Here is a 20120-nt window from a genome sequence, read left to right on the forward strand (position 1 = left end):
ATAAACAAAGCAATTGTACACAACTAGAAAATGCACTTCCGGAGGAACCACAAAAGTGTGCTTGCTCTGGTGCGGTCACTAACGTGATTTGTGAAATGTTACATTTTAGAATGTTTTTTATCTTGTGCATCCTCGCATTGGAGTCCCAAGTTCATGTACAAAGTTTGGTTTCAATACGTGAAAGCATTCCTGACACACACACACACACACACACACACACACACACACACACACACACACACACACACACACACACACACACACACACACAGAAATGTATACAGGCTTGTAACCAGGGGTGCTTCCAGCATTTAAGGACATCCGGGGCTTAGCACAGACCATTTTATGTAAATACAGGGATAGCTAGCTAGCCTAGAACCAACTATAACGGCTGTGCTGCACATGTTCAGGGTTCGACATTAAGACTTGTCCGCTTGTCCGGGACAAGTGGATTTTTTGTAGGACAAGTGTAAGAAAAAATTAGTTGTCCGACTCCTCTATGAAAAATCCCTTGCTCTGCCACTGATTATCAAAACACAAAAAATACATTATATTATAAAACTTTACCCGGACAAGTGACTTTTGTGCATGGACAAGTGAAACACAAATTTACTTGTCCGAAGGACAAGTTCCTCAAAAAGTTAATGTCAAGCCCTCAGTGTTTTCTTATTACATTTTTTTTAGAATTGTAATTTAAATAATTTTAATTTTTGAGTGAACAATCCCTTTGAAGTGCCATATTTTACACACTAATTTTGTACATAATATACCAAAAATCCTTTAGTACTTAAGATAATCTTAAAAACATGAGACTTAAAGGTGCAGTGTGTAAATTTTAGCGGCATCTAGTGGTGAGGTTCCAAATTGCAACCAAAAGCTCAGTTCACAGCTCACCCCTCGCTTTTGAAATGCATAGAGAAGCTACGGTAGCCACCACAGGACAAACATGTCATGATTTTGTCCATTAAGACTGTAGAAACATGGTGGCACAAAATGCCGACTTCCATGTAAGGGGACCCTCTGTGTATGTAGATAAAAACATCTCATTCTAAAGTAATAAAAACATAACGGCCATATAAGAGCCATATGAAAGGTCTTTATACACCCCTGATAATATAGTTTTGTATATTATTTTGCATTTCTGTCAAGAGATCCTTCTAAGAATTACACACTGCACCTTTAATGTAGGCCAGAGTTCACGTCACAAAAAGCAGCAGATATAAGCTGCATTTTATTGATCATAAGCTCATTTTTAAAATAAGCGATAGGAAAGAGCGACAGCAGCACTGATAGCCTAATATCGTTTCATTTCTTTACTATTTATGAATATGATTGTGTGTTGAGCGTCTACGACAGGGCTATTCAATTAGTTTGTCATGAGGGCCAGAGATATATCAGTGATGATGACGACATATACATTTAAACATACTCATGTTGTATTTTGAAACTGCATAACAACAAAATAAGTGCATTGTACAATATACTTTTTCTACAAACATGTATTTTCAAACTGCATACAACAAAACTTGTGCATTGTAATATGACCAAGTAGGCTTTATCTACATCCAGACATGTTTGTATTTTGTATTTTAAAACTGCATAACAACATAAGTGCATTGTAAGATACCCGAGTTCTATTCTTATTCTACATTTAAAGGTGTAAATAAGAGCCATATCTACTCACTTAAGTACACATAACCAAAAGTTTATAATATGGAACATAAAATTGTTTTATGCAGTTTTTTGTCAAAACTTATTATTTCACAACCCTTAATTTAAACTACAACCGCCATCTTAATAACTGGCAAACATTAGGCTAGCTTCTAATAAGAGAAATTATACTTTTAGATTTCATCAGAGCAGTAAAATCATGTGTATGTTTGTCAGCGCGATACGCATACAGTGGTGCAGGACAGATGCTGGGCTGTGAGCGATGGCCGATTAACTTACTCGTTTAAATTGCATTCTTTTGTGAGAACGATGACTCGCATAATATTTGAGCCTTTGCTGTATGAGCAAGCACAGAGAAAACATTCGTTGTGGCGTTGACTAATGAATATGGATGATCTCTGTTCTTCTCTTCAATGGAGCGGGGCGTGGCTCTTTATAAATAATGCAGTAACATGAGAGACGGTACATCTCCCTCTTTTAATACAGTTAACAACGAAGTACAATATTTGTTTTCGATTTCACTTACACCATTTAAAAGCAGACATTCCAAGCATTATGTAGACATTTATCTTATGTTTCTATGAAAACAATTCGTTAAGTTACAGCTCATTTTTCTGACGTGTTTCTGAAAGGACGTCACTAAGAGAGAGAGCAAACCCGCATTATGTTTATTTTCTTAATTTTGCGAAAAGCACAACATTCTGTTTTTAATAGGAGTGGACAGAAAAAATACTAGACACTTTAAAGTTTTAAATGATGTATAAATCATATATGTAAGTCCAAAATCAGCAGAGTTATCTAAGTCTCTTTGCGGAGTGATTGAAAAATAAAGATTTTGCGGCGCCCGCGCCTCTGTCGACCCAGACTGTGAAATTAATGATAAAAGAAAATATTTCCCTCAGTGATTGACAGCATAATGCAATCAATCGTGTTCCCGTTCAACAGTAGCTAAGCATACGATTTAGATATATGTATCTTCTTACCTGAAGATCATGTAAATGGCATATACGCAGTCTTCTGGCAAAAGCTGTGTTTTTAAATGTGTCATACATTTCTGAAAGTCATGACTGTTTAAATACACTTGGCGTCACATGCATGATTTAAGGTAAAGTGACACTTTTTCGCGTCAATTCACAATCATTTAAATCATGCAGCTGTCATAGAGCCGACGCCAAACGATCAGCGAGCGAGGACGCGATACTGACGCGAGCGAAACTAATACGTTTACAATGTATTACATTGATGAAAAAGGGAATTAAACTTGTCGTGCCATATATCACTGAAATAAAAGAAAGGGATTAAAATATGTCTGAATCATATAATTCCTACCTGTATGTGAAAATGCACGTTCTCCAGAGAGCTCGCGTTGATTCAAGCATTCAGAATATAAAATCCATTTGCAGTTTTGCGTCCGAAACCGCATACTGTATAGTGAATAAGATGAAGTTTACGATTCTAAAAATATGTATCCAGGAATCTGTCCATATACGATACGAAGCTTGGCTGGCAGCCGAGGTTACCGAGTCCTCCCATGGGCTCGCAGCAGAGTCTGAGGCTGCCGCCTCTTCTCCGGGCTTCTCTGCTTTCTCTTCCTCAGCTCTTCGCTGTATTATGGCTCTTAAAGGAACACTCGATTCTCTCAACAGCTCTTCTCTATTCCATTTTGCCATTTAAACCTTAAAACTACATCCCGCCATTGTTATTCAAACTTTTCCACGGAGCAATAGCCTGTTAGCTTAGCTTCTAAAGATGGCTGCCGCTATCTTTACATTCTGTCTAAAAAACACGTTTGAACGTAAAGGCTGCCCTCTACTGGTAAAGGCTAATGACATTTTTTATTTTTTACACAGGTTTTAATTGGACATTTTAAAGTGAAAATAACATAATATAGACATGTTACTGCAATGTTTTTTTATCTTGGGCATCTTCACATTGAAGTAAAGAGTTCATATAAAATTTTTGGTTAATAAATGTTACAGACATATTGAGATTTGAACTACTTCCTGTTTTGGCGGCGTTGACCCACATTTAGTTTGGGCTGTGGCGCGCAAACGCTTCCGAAAATCAAAAATCCTTCTAGTAACTTTTGTGAGGCTCGGTCCAAGGATCGCGTACGTGGAATTTCATGAAGTTTGGACAAAATTTGTGACCTGTGAAACTTTTTTAAGGTTTTGTGTTCTTTCCAATATGGCGGCCGAACGACATGGATCTGTGACTTCATCCTCTCAAGCAACTTACACCGGTACTGCCCGAACATTTTAAAGTTTGAACGGTGTCTCTGCGTCAAACGGTCTGGTCGCTAGAGCTGACACAAAAAATCTACCCGGGAATAATAATAATAATAATAAGAAGAATAATAAGAATAATAAAACTTAAGAAGAACAATAAGTGTGCTTTTGCAAGCACACTTAACACTCTGGGGTCGACGGCGGCGCGGGCGCCGCAAACTCTTTGTTTTTCAATCACTCCACAAAGAGACTTAAATTACTCTGCTGATTTTTGACATACAGATATGATTTATACATCATTTAAAACGTTACAGTGTCTATTTTTTTTCTGTCCACTCCCAATAAAAAACAGAATGTTGTGCTTTTCGCAAAATTACGAAAATAAACATGATGCGCGTTTTGTTCTCTCTCCCTCAGTGAAGTCCTTTCAGAAACGCGTCAGAAAAATAAACTGTAACTTAACTAATATTTGCCGTAGAGACAAAAGATAAATGTCTACATAATGCTTGGAATGTCTCCTTTTAAATGATGTAAGTGAGATTGAAAACAGATATTGTCATTCGGTGTAAACTGTATGAGAAGGTGGAGAAGGACCGTATTTCTCCAGTTACCTCATTATCTGTAATGAGAAGAGATCGCCACACCCCCGCGCCATTGAAGTGAACGAGCAGAAACATCCATATGCATGACTCGTGCCTTCTGCAGTCAATGGATACGCAATCCACAATCCAGTCTCTCCATTCCTTGTTGTTCCATCCGATTGCACCAAACATGACATCTAAATCCTTATTTACTTGCGTATGTGTGTCAGTATCTCCAGACGCGAGTGTTTTCTTTGTCTTCAGTCAAACAGTTGACGCGATGGGAACGCACATACACAAACACGCGAGTAAGGAAACTCGACGCGCTTTTTGGTATTCTTATAAAATACGCGATTACAAACAGTACAATCCTTATTTAGTTGCGTCTAAGCGCATATCTCCGCACAGCATGTTTATTAAACACAGGATCACTCGCGTGTGCACACATTCACTGCATTCATGATCAACACGTGAGGTAATGGCGGCGACTGTAAACAAACATTGATAGGTTTATCACGCGTGTCCCTTGTTGTGTTTCTAATGATTACAAAAACACAAATAAGAGTCCATACAACGATAGGCAGTTCTTCTTTTGAGCTTTTTACTGCACAAAAGTAAACCTCTCGCTGGCCAACCAAACACTAACCCTGTGTTGAAGTGTGTTCACTTTAAGATGGCCAAACAGTACCTTTACCATGATTAGGCTACTATGGTTTTTAAAAGGTAACTTATACTTGTGAAATTAATAGAAAATATTTCAATAGAAATATATATATATATATATATATATATATATATATATATATATATATATATATATATATATATATATATATATATATATATATATATATATATATATATATATATATATATATATATATATGTATGTATTTATTGTGTGTGTATTTACATTATATTGAAAAGTAAACCTTATCATTACTACAGAGAAAGTTACATTCCTGTTGAACATCCCCACAAGGCTCATGTGGCTCATTATTCAACTCTTTTGTCTCTCAGCTGTCAATCACTGATTATTCAGGAGCTGTCCCGCCTCCACGCATACAGCTATTCCCAAGCAAAAGTGTCTTAGAAATTGTAAATCAAAATCTTGCTTTATGTAAATGAGTAGGCCATATGATTTTCACATCATTTTGAAGAAAAAACTCTAGACTACTAGATCCTGTTTTGAAAAGTCTTGGGAAAACATGTTTAGAATGAGTTTTGTGGAGTTATATCAGTGACTTAAAAATTTAGCTTTTTCAAAAACCACGCATAAACATTTTTCTCTCAAAAATACAAACATGTACATACATGTTGATTATATGATATTGTAGCCCAGTTTGTGATGAACACAGTGTTATGAGACTTTTGCCATTAATATGTTTTTAAGCAACTGAAAAAAGCACAAATGTCAGTGCATGTCAGAACTTCCCCAGGGCCCTAAAAACCCCTTAGACCCCAGAGGGTTAATTATTTAATTGAACAATTGTTTACACATGACATAAGTCTACAGTCATCATGAAACTCCGAAAATGCCAAACAGTACATGTTACAAATACAATGAGCTGAATAAACTCTGAGAGGTTGCAGAATGACTTCTTAATTCAGACAGGTAGATCAGCAGAATCCTGCACCTATATTTCATAGCCTACACATTGAAAATGTAATTACTCCTACTCCACACTTACCAGGATTTTTGAGGAGCTTCTGAAGTGCAATTTCATCTGCTGCTGAATAAAACCAATTTGCTTTGTTGGTTTTTAAAGTAATATGTGATCTACTTTTTTGCCCATATTTACTCAAATAATACAATGTAAAAATGTTGATGTTAAGTTGATGTTAAAAACACAAAATATTAATTTTAAATGAGGAATTATTCTTATAAGTTTTAAAACGTGTAAATATTTAAGTGTGACATTTTTAAATATATTGAGAAACAGATATAATAATATTAAAACTTATATGAATATAATTGTGCAGCTCTTAATAATCTTTTAATCTTACTTAATAAGCTGAGGATAAATACATAAAATATGAATTTGAAATGAGCAATTAAAAACGAAAATATATAGCCAGCCTATGGTGTGGCATTCTCGGATGTATTGATTAAAGTGTATGGAAGATGTTGAGGATATGTGGAGGTCGTTTGTTGGTTGGATACTTATTTTATTTTTATGAATGAATCTAAATGGCATCTGTACATTTTACACAAAGATATTACTGTGGCATCCGATTAAAACATTTCGTAAATATTATTTTGTAAATAAAACAGCTTAACACAGTTAAAACTGAGGGCACAGTTTAGTAATCCGTGTGCACAGATTGTAAAACTGAGGGCACAGTTTAGTAATCCGTGCGCACAGATTGTAAAACTGAGGGCACAGTTTAGTAATCCGTGTGCACGGTTTAGCAATCCGAGGAAACAGTTTACAAACGACTTTTATTTTTTCCACACCTGACCCTGCAGGGCTCGGTAGAAATGAGCTGACAGTCTGTACCAGTTGTATGAGTGTGTGCTTGCACTCTATTTGTTGTTTTAATGTCTTGTTTTTGCAAGTTATTGTTGCTATTGCGTGCCACCGCGTTGGAAGCCACGTGCCCCCCTGTTATTTATGGTCTGGCGCCGGCTCTGCTTTGAGCTAAATCAACAATTCCCTGAATTGGAATAGTGATAAACAATCATTTCGACTAATAAGGGTGGTGGAGAAATATCAAAATTAATAATTGTAATTATTAATAAATGCATCATCATTTATCAAAATTATGATTTGTTGTTTTAAACAACACTATTCTACAACCCCTAAATTCGCTACTATCTGCGTTTAAACATCCAAATCCTCGGTTCTGATTCTGCTAGACCTGTCGGCAGCCTTTGACACAGTCAATCAGATTCTTCTAGCCACCCTATCGTCGCTCTTTAATGGTTTAGATATTTTCCCTCTGATAGATCATTCAGGGTGTCATGGAGGGGCAAGTTGTAGACAGCCCACCAGAGGGTCACTGGGGTTCCTCAGGGATCAGTGCTTGGTTCACTTCTTTTCTCCATCTACATCTATCATAATGGCTCATGGCTTCTCCTACCACTGCTATGCTGATGACACCCAGATCTTCTTCTCATTTTATCCAAACAATACCACCATAGCAGCATGCATTACAGCTTGCTTAGCCGACGTCTCGCTAAACCTTATGAAAACTGAGCTGCTTGTATTTCCGGGAAAACCCAAGATAAAGCATGCTCTATCTATTCAAGTCAAGCGTGCCGTACAAGCCCTGAAAAGTGAAGCAAAAACGTCTCGATCGCCCCCCAATGACTGGTCCCAGTATAGGTCATAAACCCTGCCTCCCCATGTTATTCAATGGGACTTGAGACCAACTAAACAATTTAATTACACTTCAATTATCTTTTTTCTGAAGCTGGTTCTGTCATTTACTGTAGTTTTTATCACTCTGATGTAAATTCAAGTGTTTGTTTTTAAAATTAGTTTGCTATTAGTTATTTTATGCTATAAAAACTGTGGTGTCACATCATGGTTGACAGCTGTGATATCGTGGCTGCGTCCGAAAACGTCTCGGTTACGTATGTAACCCTCATTCCCTGAAGGAAGGGAACGGAGACGTCACGTCGTGACCGACGAATTGGGAACCGCTTCGCGGGTGACCTATCTACTTCGAGAACTATAAGAAACGCCAATGAACTTGGCTTGCAGGTATTTGCATAATGCCGGCGCCGCCCCGCCAGGTGCGTATATAAGGCGCAGGTGCATAATACCAAATCAGTTATATTATTGCTGAGAAGCCGAGCAACAGTGCCCGGCCTGAAAACAGCAATGGAACGGAACAGCAAACTGTGGCGACGGGACGTGACGTCTCCGTTCCCTTCCTTCAGGAAATGAGGGTTACATACATAACCGAGACGTTCCCTTTCAGTCGGTCACTACGACGTCACGGATTGGGAATCCCTACCAAAACGCCACTGCAGCTGAACCCTTCCAGTGCCTGCAAAAGCCCTCCGCCCTCCACATAAAGGGGCGGAACCTAAGGCGAAATGCAGAGGGCCGGTCACTACCTGTTCCTTAACCCACGATAGTAAACCAGCGAACTGGGGAAGCGTCTAAACTGAGCGGAGCTAGAACACTGCGGAAGCCATCCCCTAAGAAGGTTAAATGGATGTCATAAAAATATGAAACAACCGACAGGTTGCTCAAAAAGTCTCTGAACAATACATGGTATGCAGAGAGATGCAGAGCAGGCTCTGCTAAGGAAAAACGTGGAGGATTAGAACCCCACGGACTATACACACAAATGAACCCCACGTAGGGGACAAATGTGGGCGCCTAGCCTACACAGGTTTACAGGGAATACATCAGTGATAGGTTGACAGCGGATGCTCCGCAACATCGGCTATCAGGGCGGTGGAGGAGAGGCAAAAACAGTTTTTGTGACGTTTTTGCCTCGATGGCCTTCTATAATGGTGCAAATGTGCAGCACCAAAATAGAGGTTCCAAGCCGACACACAAGCCGACCCTCGGCGTTCTTAACTAGTTAGTAGAAAGAACCCGAGTGGATACCGGTTTGACACGAACACTATAGAATCTGGTGAACGTATTAGGTGTCGCCCAGCCTGCAGCTCTACAAATATCCGTTAGCGAGGAACCGCGAGCCAGTGCCCATGATGATGCCACACTGCGTGTAGAGTGAGCACGTAAATTAAATGGACAAGGCACGTCTTGCTTTTGATATGCAAGGGCTATAGTATCCACAGTCCAAAGGGACATCCTCTGCTTGGTGACACCTTTCCCTTTCTGTTGACCACCGTAACAAACAAAGAGCTGATCTGAGGTCCTAAAGCTTTGCGTCCTGTCTATATACACACGTAGTGCACGAACAGGGCATAACAAAGCCATGGCTGGGTCTGCCCCCTCCAAAGGCAGCGCTTGCAGGTTCACCACCTGATCTCTGAAAGGAGTGGTGGGAACTTTGGGCACGAAGCCGGGCCGGGGTCTCAGTGTTACGTTGGATGCAGCTGTCCCGAACTGAAGGCACGAATCATCGACCGAAAATGCATGAATATCCCCTATCCTCTTAACAGAAGCCAAAGCAAGGAGAGTTAATGTCTTCATAGTAAGAAATTTAACACTTACACTATGCAGAGGCTCAAATGGGGCTTCCTGGAGTGATTTCAGCACCAAGGACAGGTCCCAAGGAGGAATAGAGGGAGGACGCGAAGGATTCAGCCTTCGAGCGCCTCTGAGAAATCTAATGACCAGGTCGGGCTGACCCACTGTCCTACCGTTTACGGGTGAATGGTGAGCTGATATCGCAGCGATATCGACCTTAATAGTGGATGGTGACAGCCTATTCTCCAAACGACGCTGGAGATACAAAAGCACAACACTAATCGGGCATTCTCGGGGGTTCTCACGTTGGGAAGAACACCAGTCGACAAACAGGTTCCATTTAAGCGCGTAAGCCTGTCTCGTAGACGGCGCTCGCGCAGCAGCAATAGTGTTAGATACCTCTTGCGGTAAATCAATCACATCCTCCGTGCCCCGTCCAGAGACCACACATGGAGGTTCCACAGGTCGGGGCGCGGGTGGCATAATGTGCCCTCTTGTTGAGAAAGAAGGTCCTTCCTCAGGGGAATCTTCCAAGGAGGGGCTGTCGCGAGGAGAGAGAGTTCTAGAAACCAACTCCTGGTTGTCCAATACGGTGCCACCAACAGCACGCTCTCCTCGCCCTCCCGGATTTTGCATAGGGTTTGCGCAATGAGGCTCACCGGAGGGAACGCGTATTTGCGCATGTTTCGCGGCCAGCGGTGTGCCAATGCATCCACGCCGAGCGAGTCGTCGGATAGTGAATAGAACAGGCGACAATGGGCCGTCTCTGGGGAAGCAAACAGACCTATCTGCGCTTTGCCGAAACGTCTCCAAATCTGCTGAACCGCTATGGGGTGGAGCCGGCATTCGCCGGGACGCGCAGCCCGAGAGCGCGCATCCGCCTCTACATTGAGCGTGCCCGGAATGTAAATGACACAAAGAGACCTCAAATTCTTCTGACTCCAAGTGAGGAGGTGACGGGCGAGATGCGACAGGTGACGCGAGCGTAAACCGCCTTGACGATTGATGTACGCCACGGTCGCAGTGTTGTCTGTGCGAACTAATACGTCTTTGCCACGTAACTCGCTGCTGAAACGGACGAGCGCAAGATATACAGCCCACATTTCCCAGCAGTTTATGTGCCAATGCAGCTGGGGTGTCGTTCAGACCCCCGAAGCCGCAAGCCCATCGTACGTGGCCCCCCACCCCGTGTCTGAAACATCTGTGCATACTATTGCATGCCTGGAGACCTGTCTCAGAGGCACACCGGCTCGGAGAAACGCACGGTCTAACCACGGAGTGAAAGTGCGACGACACGCAGGTGTAAAGATAACACGGTGAATGCCGCGTAGCCAATGCTGAAGCGGTCGCATATGAAGCAGTCCGAGCGGAGTCACAGCTGCCGCTGCTGCCATATGCCCCAGGTGCTTCTGAAATTGTTTCAGCGGGATCGCGCTCTTCCTCTTGAATATATTCAGGCAAGTCAGAATCGACTGTACACGCGCTTCTGTTAGACGAGCTGTCAAATCGATCGAGTCCAGTTCCATCCCGAGAAAAGAGATTCTCTGCACGGGGCAAAGCTTGCTCTTTTCCCAGTTGACCCGAAGACCCAAACGAGCGAGGTGTTTTAAAGTGAAATCTCTGTGATCGCACAGCGTCTGACGTGTTTGAGCTATTATTAGCCAATCGTCCAGATACGCGAGAATGCGCACACCTTTCTCTCTCAGGGTTTTTAAAGCCCCCTCCACTACTTTGGTGAATACACGGGGCGACAGAGAGAGCCCAAATGGGAGGACTTTGTACTGGTATGCTCGCCCCTCGAACGCAAAGCAGAAAAACGGCCTGTGCCGGGGGAGAATCGATACGTGGAAGTACGCGTCCTTCAGGTCGATAGATGCGAACCAATCGTTTAGACGAATGCATGGAAATATGCGCTTGGGCGTCAGCATTTTGAATGGCATTCTGTGAAGTGCACGGTTCAGCGAACGCAGGTCCAGGATCGGTCGCAAGCCGCCGCTTTTCTTGGGTACAATAAAGTAAGGGCTGTACAACCCCGACCTCATCTTGGCTGGAGGGACCGGCTCGATCGCGTCCTTTGCCATGAAGACAGCGATCTCTGCACGGAGGACGTGCGCATCGGCAGCTCTCACCGCAGTGAAACGAACGCCGGAGAATTTGGGGGGACGCCGGGCAAATTGGATCGCATAGCCGAGACGAATCGTGCGTAAAAGCCAAGGCGATGGGCTGGGAAGCTGTTCCCACGCCCCCAGATACCGAGCGAGAGGAACTAAAGGCACGATTGGTGTACCCGCAGCGGGCGCAACAGAGGTGATCGCCGGTGTGTGCGTAATGGCCGCACCGACAGCAGTGTTGTGTATGGTAACACTCACCTGAGTCCGCTGCTGGGTGGGTGAGTAAGGGAGGCTCTGCTGAAGACACCTCACATCACTCGATGCACCTTCTGTCGAAGGAGGAGGAAGACGATGGGTTATGAGCCCGTAGCTGTCGCCTACCGCCTGAGAAGTTGGAGAGCGCGATGGGGTTATGAGCCCGTGCGTCGCTCTCGTTCACCTCTGATGAGTCGGAGAACGAGGGGGGGTTATGGGCCCGCTCGTGTCTCCGGCGCTCATCTGAAGACCTAGAGATGGAAGTGGAATTTGCTCTTTCTGTTAGTTTGTGGGTGCCGACTGAAAAGTCGGCGGAACAGAAAAATTAAACAAAGGATTCCCCAACCGGCCCTCCTCCGGTGGGGGGAGTGGTGCCTTCACCATCTCCCAAAGAGCGATCCCCTCCATATCTAGGTCTCCCGTCTCAGGGCTGCTTCGATCTCCACTTTCCACCCTTCGAAGCGGGCGGGGCGGGCTGCTGACGACCGGTTCCTCGCTTCTTAGAAGAGCCGCGGGGAGGAACGGAGACGGCCGCCGCAGGACGCCCTCGGCGAGGAGCAGGCTGAGGCGCCGACGATGGCCTCAGTCTGCTTCTTGGCCGCGGAGAATTGCTGGGCAAACTCCTCGACCGTCTCGCCGAACAGGCCGGTCTGGGAAACCGGAGCATTCAGGAGCCGGGTCTTATCAGCATCCTTCATGTCCGCCAGACACGGCCAGAGATGGCGTTCCTGGACTACCAGGGTAGACATCGCACGCCCAACGGCAGTTCGGAGAACTCCCCCAAGTCGTGACCTCCCGCGTGCAGGTCCCTCAGAGCCTTAGCCTGATGAACCTGCAGCAATGCCATGGCATGCAGGGCAGAGGCTGCCTGCCCACAGGCTTTGTAAGCAGCACCGGACAGCGCCGAAGAATGCTTACAGGCCCGTGAGGGGAGAGTAGGCTGGTCCCGCCAGGAGGAAGCGACACCGGCCGGACACAACTGCATCGCGACCGGCCGCTCCACTGACGGGATACCAGTATACCCCCTGGCATCTCCACCCTCGAGAGAGGTGAGGGGTGAAGGCTGAAACGGCCGGTTCCGGGCGGAAAACGGGGTTTAGCAGCACCAGACTTGGAAGGCGGGGGCCGTTGCCGGAGAAACGACACCCGTCTCCGCAAATCCGCCATAGTCATGCCCTCGCAGACGAAGCATGAACTATCACGCAACGCTGCCTCTGCGTGCTGGAGCCCCAGACACGAAAGACAACGCTCGTGGCCATCCCGGGGGGCGATGAACACACCGCATCCAGAAACGGAGCACAGATGGAAACCCATCTTTAAAAAGACGACCCCGACGGTGACACGAATGAGTGGCTGTCTTTAAAAAGACACAAAGCTCAAACGTGCTGCTCTTTTAGGGAAATCACTCTTTGTGCAAGCTGGTGAAACACACAGGGAGAGGCAACGCACTCACTCGAACTCAAGTCCTAAATTAAAGAGACAGAGAGAGAGAGAGAAAGGGTGGAGAAAAACACTGCGAGCCTCCGCTGAGGTGTCTTTGCCCAACCAACTTCAGCAAACTGAGATCTTTTTTTTCCCTTCACAGAACAGGATCTACGAAGATCAGTTTTGAAAGCTTCTCGAGAGCAGATGTCTGCCGGCTTCGAAGCAATAAAAGCTGATTTGGTATTATGCACCTGCGCCTTATATACGCACCCGGCGGGGGCGGCGCCGGCATTATGCAAATACATGCATGCCAAGTTCATTGGCGTTTCTTATAGTTCTCGAAGTAGATAGGTCACCCGCGAAGGGGTTCCCAATTCGTCGGTCACGACGTGACGTCGTAGTGACCGACTGAAAGGGAACTCTAAATTGCTGCCTTCTGAGGCAGCTTTCCAAGGCAGGAAGGCATCAAGGCATGTCCGAATTCAATGTTTGGTTTACTTCCTGTCTCCTGAGATACCTATGCATGGGCGTACATTAAGAATGTGATTGGTCGAGCCCGGTCGAGTTCGAAAAAATAAAATGGCGGCCAAGGACATGACTGGACCACCAATTTAGTGTAAATAATGGTAGATTTTCACTTTTTACACCTTTTAATTGCATTTCTAGCGAGAAATTAGTATTGTAGTTTTCAAATATGTGATTAGTTATCACAAAGACGCTCTCTGTTTATATTTCAAACACGCTGCCTTAGAAGTGTGTCCGAAAGTCTTTCTCTGAGCTGCCTTCATACCTCCGAAGTCATTTCCTCATGAGGCAGCGAGGCAACGAGTCACTGCCTTGAGTTTTCGGACACAGCGCGTGTGATATACGCATTCTGCGAGAGCGGGGCCTTGCTTTCGCGGCTTTACTTCCTGCTCACTACTGCACAGGACTGGTCCCGAAATCGCTACTGCACAGACTCAAGACCTAAGATGTCAGTGCCGTATCATGACACTGACAGCTTCACTTTTCACCAATGGAAGAGAGTGAATGGGCATTGTCCATCTATTTTTACAGTCTATGAATCAAGTGGGCAACACATTACAACCATCACTCATATCAAAATTGGCAGAAACCTTGGCGTAATCTTTGATGACCAACTGTCCTTCACTGATTACCTTGCAAAGACAGCGCGATCATGTCGATTTGCATTATACAACATCAGGAAGATACGTCCCTTCCTTACAGAGCATGAACCACAACTCCTGATCCAAGCCCTGGTAATCTCTAGGTTGGACTATTGCAATGTACTCCTTGCTGGCCTTCCTGCACAGAGCATCATACCAAACTGGTTCAGATCACAGCAGCTTGGCTCATGTAACGCCGCTCTTCATCTCTCTCCAGTGGCTACCTATTGAAGCACGTGTAAGGTATAAGACACTACTGCTCTCTTACAGAACTTTCACTGGCACTGCACTAGCACACTTTCCTGCATTCCTACACCCCATCCAGAACCTTACATTCAGCAAAAAGGAGTGGTGCCTTGTCTTGCCTTCATGAAAGGGCACTAAATCACATTCCCGCTCATTTTCCTTCACTATTCCCTGCTGGTGGAATGATCTTCCTATAGGAGTCCAATCAGCCACATCTCTCGCTACATTCAAAAACAGCTAAAAACTCATCTTTTCCGTCGGAGTCGATGGTGTAGTGGACAGTGCCCCGACATATGGTGCAAACGCACTTCGTGACCCGAGTTTGAATCCCGGCTCGAGGTCCTTTGCCAATCCCATACCCCTCTCTCCTCCCTGTACTTTCCTGTTGCCTTTCAAAACTGTCTGTTAATAAACGCAAAATGGCCCAAAAATATAACTTAAAAAAAAAAACTCCTCTTTTCCAAATATACTTGACAAATTGATACTGATGGTAGACACATCTCTTCTATCTTAACTAACTCTTATTTAACTAACTCTCTTTCTCTCTCAACAGGTATAGTCTTGTTATATTTGTGAAAACTTGTAACTCGGCATAAGCAACTCTTATATTATTGACTCCCTATGACTCCCTCGCTTGATTCCTTATCTTTGTAAGTCGTTTTGGATAAAAGTGTCTGCTAAATGTAAAAGTGTATGTAAACTTAAATGCTCATCTTAACTGGTATTAATGATATTTCTCATGCCAACATAAACAATATAAATTTTAAACAAACAAAAAAAACAAACAAACAAAATGTTTTAACCCAGTTTAGGAGAAGAAGAAGTTTAAAGTGTTTTTTAGCAATCACATAAAAACAGTGTCATGCCAAAAGTATAATTTAAATAAGAATGAGAATGTAAGTTGTTCTTACTTTTGATGTTGTTGTGTTTCTCTCCTGATTCTGCTGTGTCTCTGTCTGTATGTGCATATGTGATTATATGATATCTGCTCTTCAGCACATCACATTATTTGGTTATTTCCTTTGAAAGTTATTTTCATATTTTATTTCCTTCTTATTTGTGTGTAGATATCCGGACGTCACGTAACCCATTTTGTTTACTCCATCATCAGTGTAAGGACAGGAGGAGCGAATAAGTGAATAGCACCAGCAGGAGTTTCATGGCAACACAGTTCACTGCACACTTTAATTCAAAAGATATATAGATGAAACATAACAGATCTCTATAATGTCTTTTTATGTGTATCGGGCCAGTTATTTTCCACATTTAAAACTTTTTTATGTCATTACAGGGTTACTGTTAAACATAAAACTCGTATTCAACATGTTGAAATAGTACGATTTGTAAAGTATAAACAGTCTGGTGGTTTAATTGTTCAATCAATATCAGCACTCAAGCGCTCTTTGCCTGCCAAAAGGGCGGATTTTAGGCTACGTGACGTCAGGAACTTGGTTTCGAGGATGTGTATGAAAACCAACGCTTGTCTACCTGAGACTTTTTTTAAGCTTTACATGTAGGCTACTTTGTCTTTCCATAACTCTTAAAATTGAGCATGTCGATATATTTTTTCACAGGCACATTTACCAATTCCAAACCACTCAATACCACTCAAAATACCATTCAAATACCATAGCATTTTTTATGTAATATATTATTGTTAATAACTGGGTAAAAACACCTTATTTTCAGGTGTGCAAAATTATTAACCACATTTTCTTTTAGATGTAAAATGGGCCAAGAAGGTTTAACTCACACTGAAAATGCATTATTAAATGTCTATGAGAAAGAAGCAATGCTATGGAAATTGTAAAAATTAGGTGTGTCCATTAGACAAGAAATGTTGATTGGGGCAACAGAGTCACAGAAAATTAGATTAAAAGAAAATGTTAACCGCAAAATTAAATTTAAAAGTGAAATAAGCTCAGGAGCAAAGCACTGTGTTAGCAGCTGAAAGGTCATGGGTTCGAATGCAGGGAACAAACTAATAAAAAAATTAAATTTTTTGCTAATAAAAAATTTAAATTGTTGGATAACAGCTTTCGGTCAAATGCGTCAATGTAAATATATGTAAATGTAAATGTCTCTGTAATCTAATCTATTCAGCATGGCTGCTGGAAGAAAGATATCATAGGACAGATGAGGAAGTTTCATCATAAATTTCGTCATTTTCTTTATGGAAGGAAGGTTTGCTGATAAAGCTGGAGCATATGGCAATAAGAGGCAGACTATAATTGGATTAAAGAATTCTTAATGGTAAGATATATTAAATAATATAAAAATCAATCACATCTTAAAGTGAAGATAGGGGATTATATATTAATTAGTAGTAAGATTATCACTTTGTTTATGTAAATGAGGAAGAGTCATATCACTCCCCCGTTAAATACGGCATACCTCAGGGATCAGTTCTAGGCCCTATCCTATTCTCGTTATATATGTTACCTCTAGGAGACATTATCAGGAAACATAACATAAGTTTTCACTGCTATGCGGATGATACCCAGCTTTACATCTCGTCGCATCCTAGCGAAACCCACCAGTTGTCTAAGCTAACAGACTGCATTAGTGATATTAGGGACTGGATGGCACATAACTTTCTTATGCTAAACTCCAATAAGACTGAGATACTTATTATTGAACCAAATCGCTCCAAACATAATATGTCAGATTACAAGTTGCCCATAGATGGCTGCACAGTGGTGCCATCTTCCACGGTTAAGAATTTAGGCGTAATGTTCGACAGCAATCTATCTTTTGACAGTCATATCGCCAACATCTGCCGCACAGCATTCTTCCATCTTAGAAATATCTCAAAAATACGCCATATGCTGTCTGCATCAGACGCAGAAAAGCTTATACATGCTTTTATGACCTCTAGAATAGACTATTGTAACTCGTTACTCGGGGGATGCCATGCAAATCAGGTAAACAAGCTACAGCTGGTTCAAAACGCCGCCGCAAGAGTGCTTACTCGCCCTAAAAAGTATGACCACATCAGTCCAATTCTGGCATCTTTACACTGGCTACCAGTTAAATATCGTATACAATTTAAAATATTACTAATCACCTACAAAGCCTTAAAGGCGCAAAAGAGGATGTTTCCGCCGACTGAGAATCCAAAGACCGTTACTGAGTTTTTTAAATAAGCGCATGCGCAAGAACAGCCTCCCTCCTTCACAGCTCATATCTAGGAAACGCCTTCCATAACTCGTGCACGAGTATTTGAACACGAGTGTTTGTTTACGGCATATGCTGTGTCGCGTCAGTGGATTCATTATGTGAAAAGATATGATAATAAACACATAAGACGTAAAGTTAGATCAGTCGACGCTACTCCCATTTCAACTAGCGTGTAGCAGCCTGGTCACTTACAACTACAGTACAAGAACAACGTCGATATACCTGAATAACAGTACAACAATAATTATTCCACAAAGAAAGAATAATCACTGTTACCTGTCGAAGAGAATTTTTGAGACCTGCGCGTCTGACACCTCTCTGTTCCTTCATTGCTCTCCAGTGTTGAAATGTTTCTCCAATAACGACTCTGGTTAGATAACATTCTTCTGACAAATTTCTCCTCTTCTCAGCGACTTAAAAACTCTTTCTTTTGCGTCCTCCTTCGGGTTTCTTCTCTTCCATGGTGCAGATTCGAGGAGGAAAGCAGGAGCGAAAATGAAAATAAACCGAAACTTAAGACGGAGTTTCATGCGCTATGCGCATGCGTCACTCGTGTAACGTTACTGGAGCGCGCACGTCTCTCCCAAGAAACGTAATGGCAGTGATTGACAAGCCAGAGGGCCAATGACGATTGCGATGATTGCATCAACGATTGGCTGATGTTTATAAGGCCCTACCTTATGCACAGATGACATATATTAATTTTATTACTTTCAGTGCGCCTAATAAATAGTCTTTTATCATTTAGTAAAGACAGTTTCAGGTAACATTGCAAAAATGTATTAAACAAACATCCTCTTTTCCACCTTTAAATGGCCTAGCGCCTTCGTATATTAAAGAACTACTATCAGAATACAATCCATCACGTAAACTGCGCTCACAAAATTCTGGTCACTTAATTATCCCTAGAATATCAAAAGTGTCTAAAGGTGGTAGATCCTTTTCCTACTTAGCCCCTAAACTCTGCAATGATTTACCAAATAATGTTCGAGTATCAGACACAGTCGATCAATTTAAATCTAAACTTAAGACATTCTTCTTTAACAAAGCATTCACATAAAATGTCCAGTAAATGTACATTTCCCGCAGTAGTTAGTTTGTCTAGAACAAAGCACTCACATACCTCATATGGGTAATATACTATTGCCGCAATAGTTAGCCTTTCTGGAACCGAGCCGACTTGAACCACTATAATGTTTGACACTTGCATTGCATGCGAACGACCCCTACGCTAATAGAATTCTGTTTTTCTCTCCCTGTCTCGTCCTCAACCACGAGGACCATGAGACAAACAGACCCAGTTCCGGTTGCTGTGAAGATCATTGCATCACTGATCCACTGGCTGTCCTTCAACGTGATGACCAGCCGATGCCCGACCAACGACCACCGGCTAAACCAGTTTAATTCGCTTACCCGCCTCCTATCCCTACCGTTTCTATATATATATAAATATATATTAATTCCTCCCAAGGGTTTTTGTCCTTCTAGGACTTTTTCCCATTGGGTTTTTTTTCCTAGAGGGTTTTTAATCCCAGGGAGAGTCAGCCAACTTTGGCTTAACTTAGCACTTTACAGTATACGTTACATTATTAATATGCTCGCTTGTACGGTTTAACCGCTTTCTCTACTTCTTATATTATCTATTGATTTCCTGTGTTCTCCTCTACATCTTCTCATGTAAAGCTGCTTTGCAACAATTAACACTTGTGAAAAGCGCTATATAAATAAAATTGAATTGAATTGAATTGAATTAAGAATGGAAATGTGTAAATAGTCCATTGCTTTCATTACTATGATTAATTGCGTATTTGCATCAATAGATAAAAGCATATGCAAATCATTGTTTGTGGATGATGGAGCAGATGGGTCAGAGGAAGGAATATGAAATGCACAGTTAATAAAAAATGCAGTCTCTTTCATGTAGAGAATTGGTCTTTTAATTGGGGTTTAAATTCTCAGTGGAAAAAAAACAAAATACGTTTTCTTTACAAACAAAAGAATGAAGATGGATTTAAAATTAAAGTTTTATAATAAAAAGCTGGAACAAGTTAAAATATTTTTCCTATGTGGTTTGACACGAAATCTACATGGAATATACGGAACATTGGAAGATTTTAAAATGTAATGAGATGTATTT

The 20120-nt window shown here is 42.3% G+C and overlaps 1 protein-coding gene across 1 annotated transcript in view; it reads right to left on the reverse strand.

Moving 5' to 3' along the window:
* Positions 1–15848, reverse strand: part of LOC129433657 (macrophage mannose receptor 1-like) — a 61556-nt gene extending 45708 nt beyond the window's left edge. Inside the window, exon 1 of the mRNA XM_073868456.1 lies at positions 15715–15848. The gene's annotated coding sequence lies outside the window, so the exon portion shown is untranslated. The remainder of the gene's footprint in view (positions 1–15714) is intronic.
* Positions 15849–20120: the final 4272 nt, after the last annotated feature.

The sequence above is a fragment of the Misgurnus anguillicaudatus genome, chromosome 6 (assembly GCF_027580225.2).
Source record: "Misgurnus anguillicaudatus chromosome 6, ASM2758022v2, whole genome shotgun sequence".
In the NCBI taxonomy this organism is placed as follows: Eukaryota; Metazoa; Chordata; class Actinopteri; order Cypriniformes; family Cobitidae; genus Misgurnus; species Misgurnus anguillicaudatus.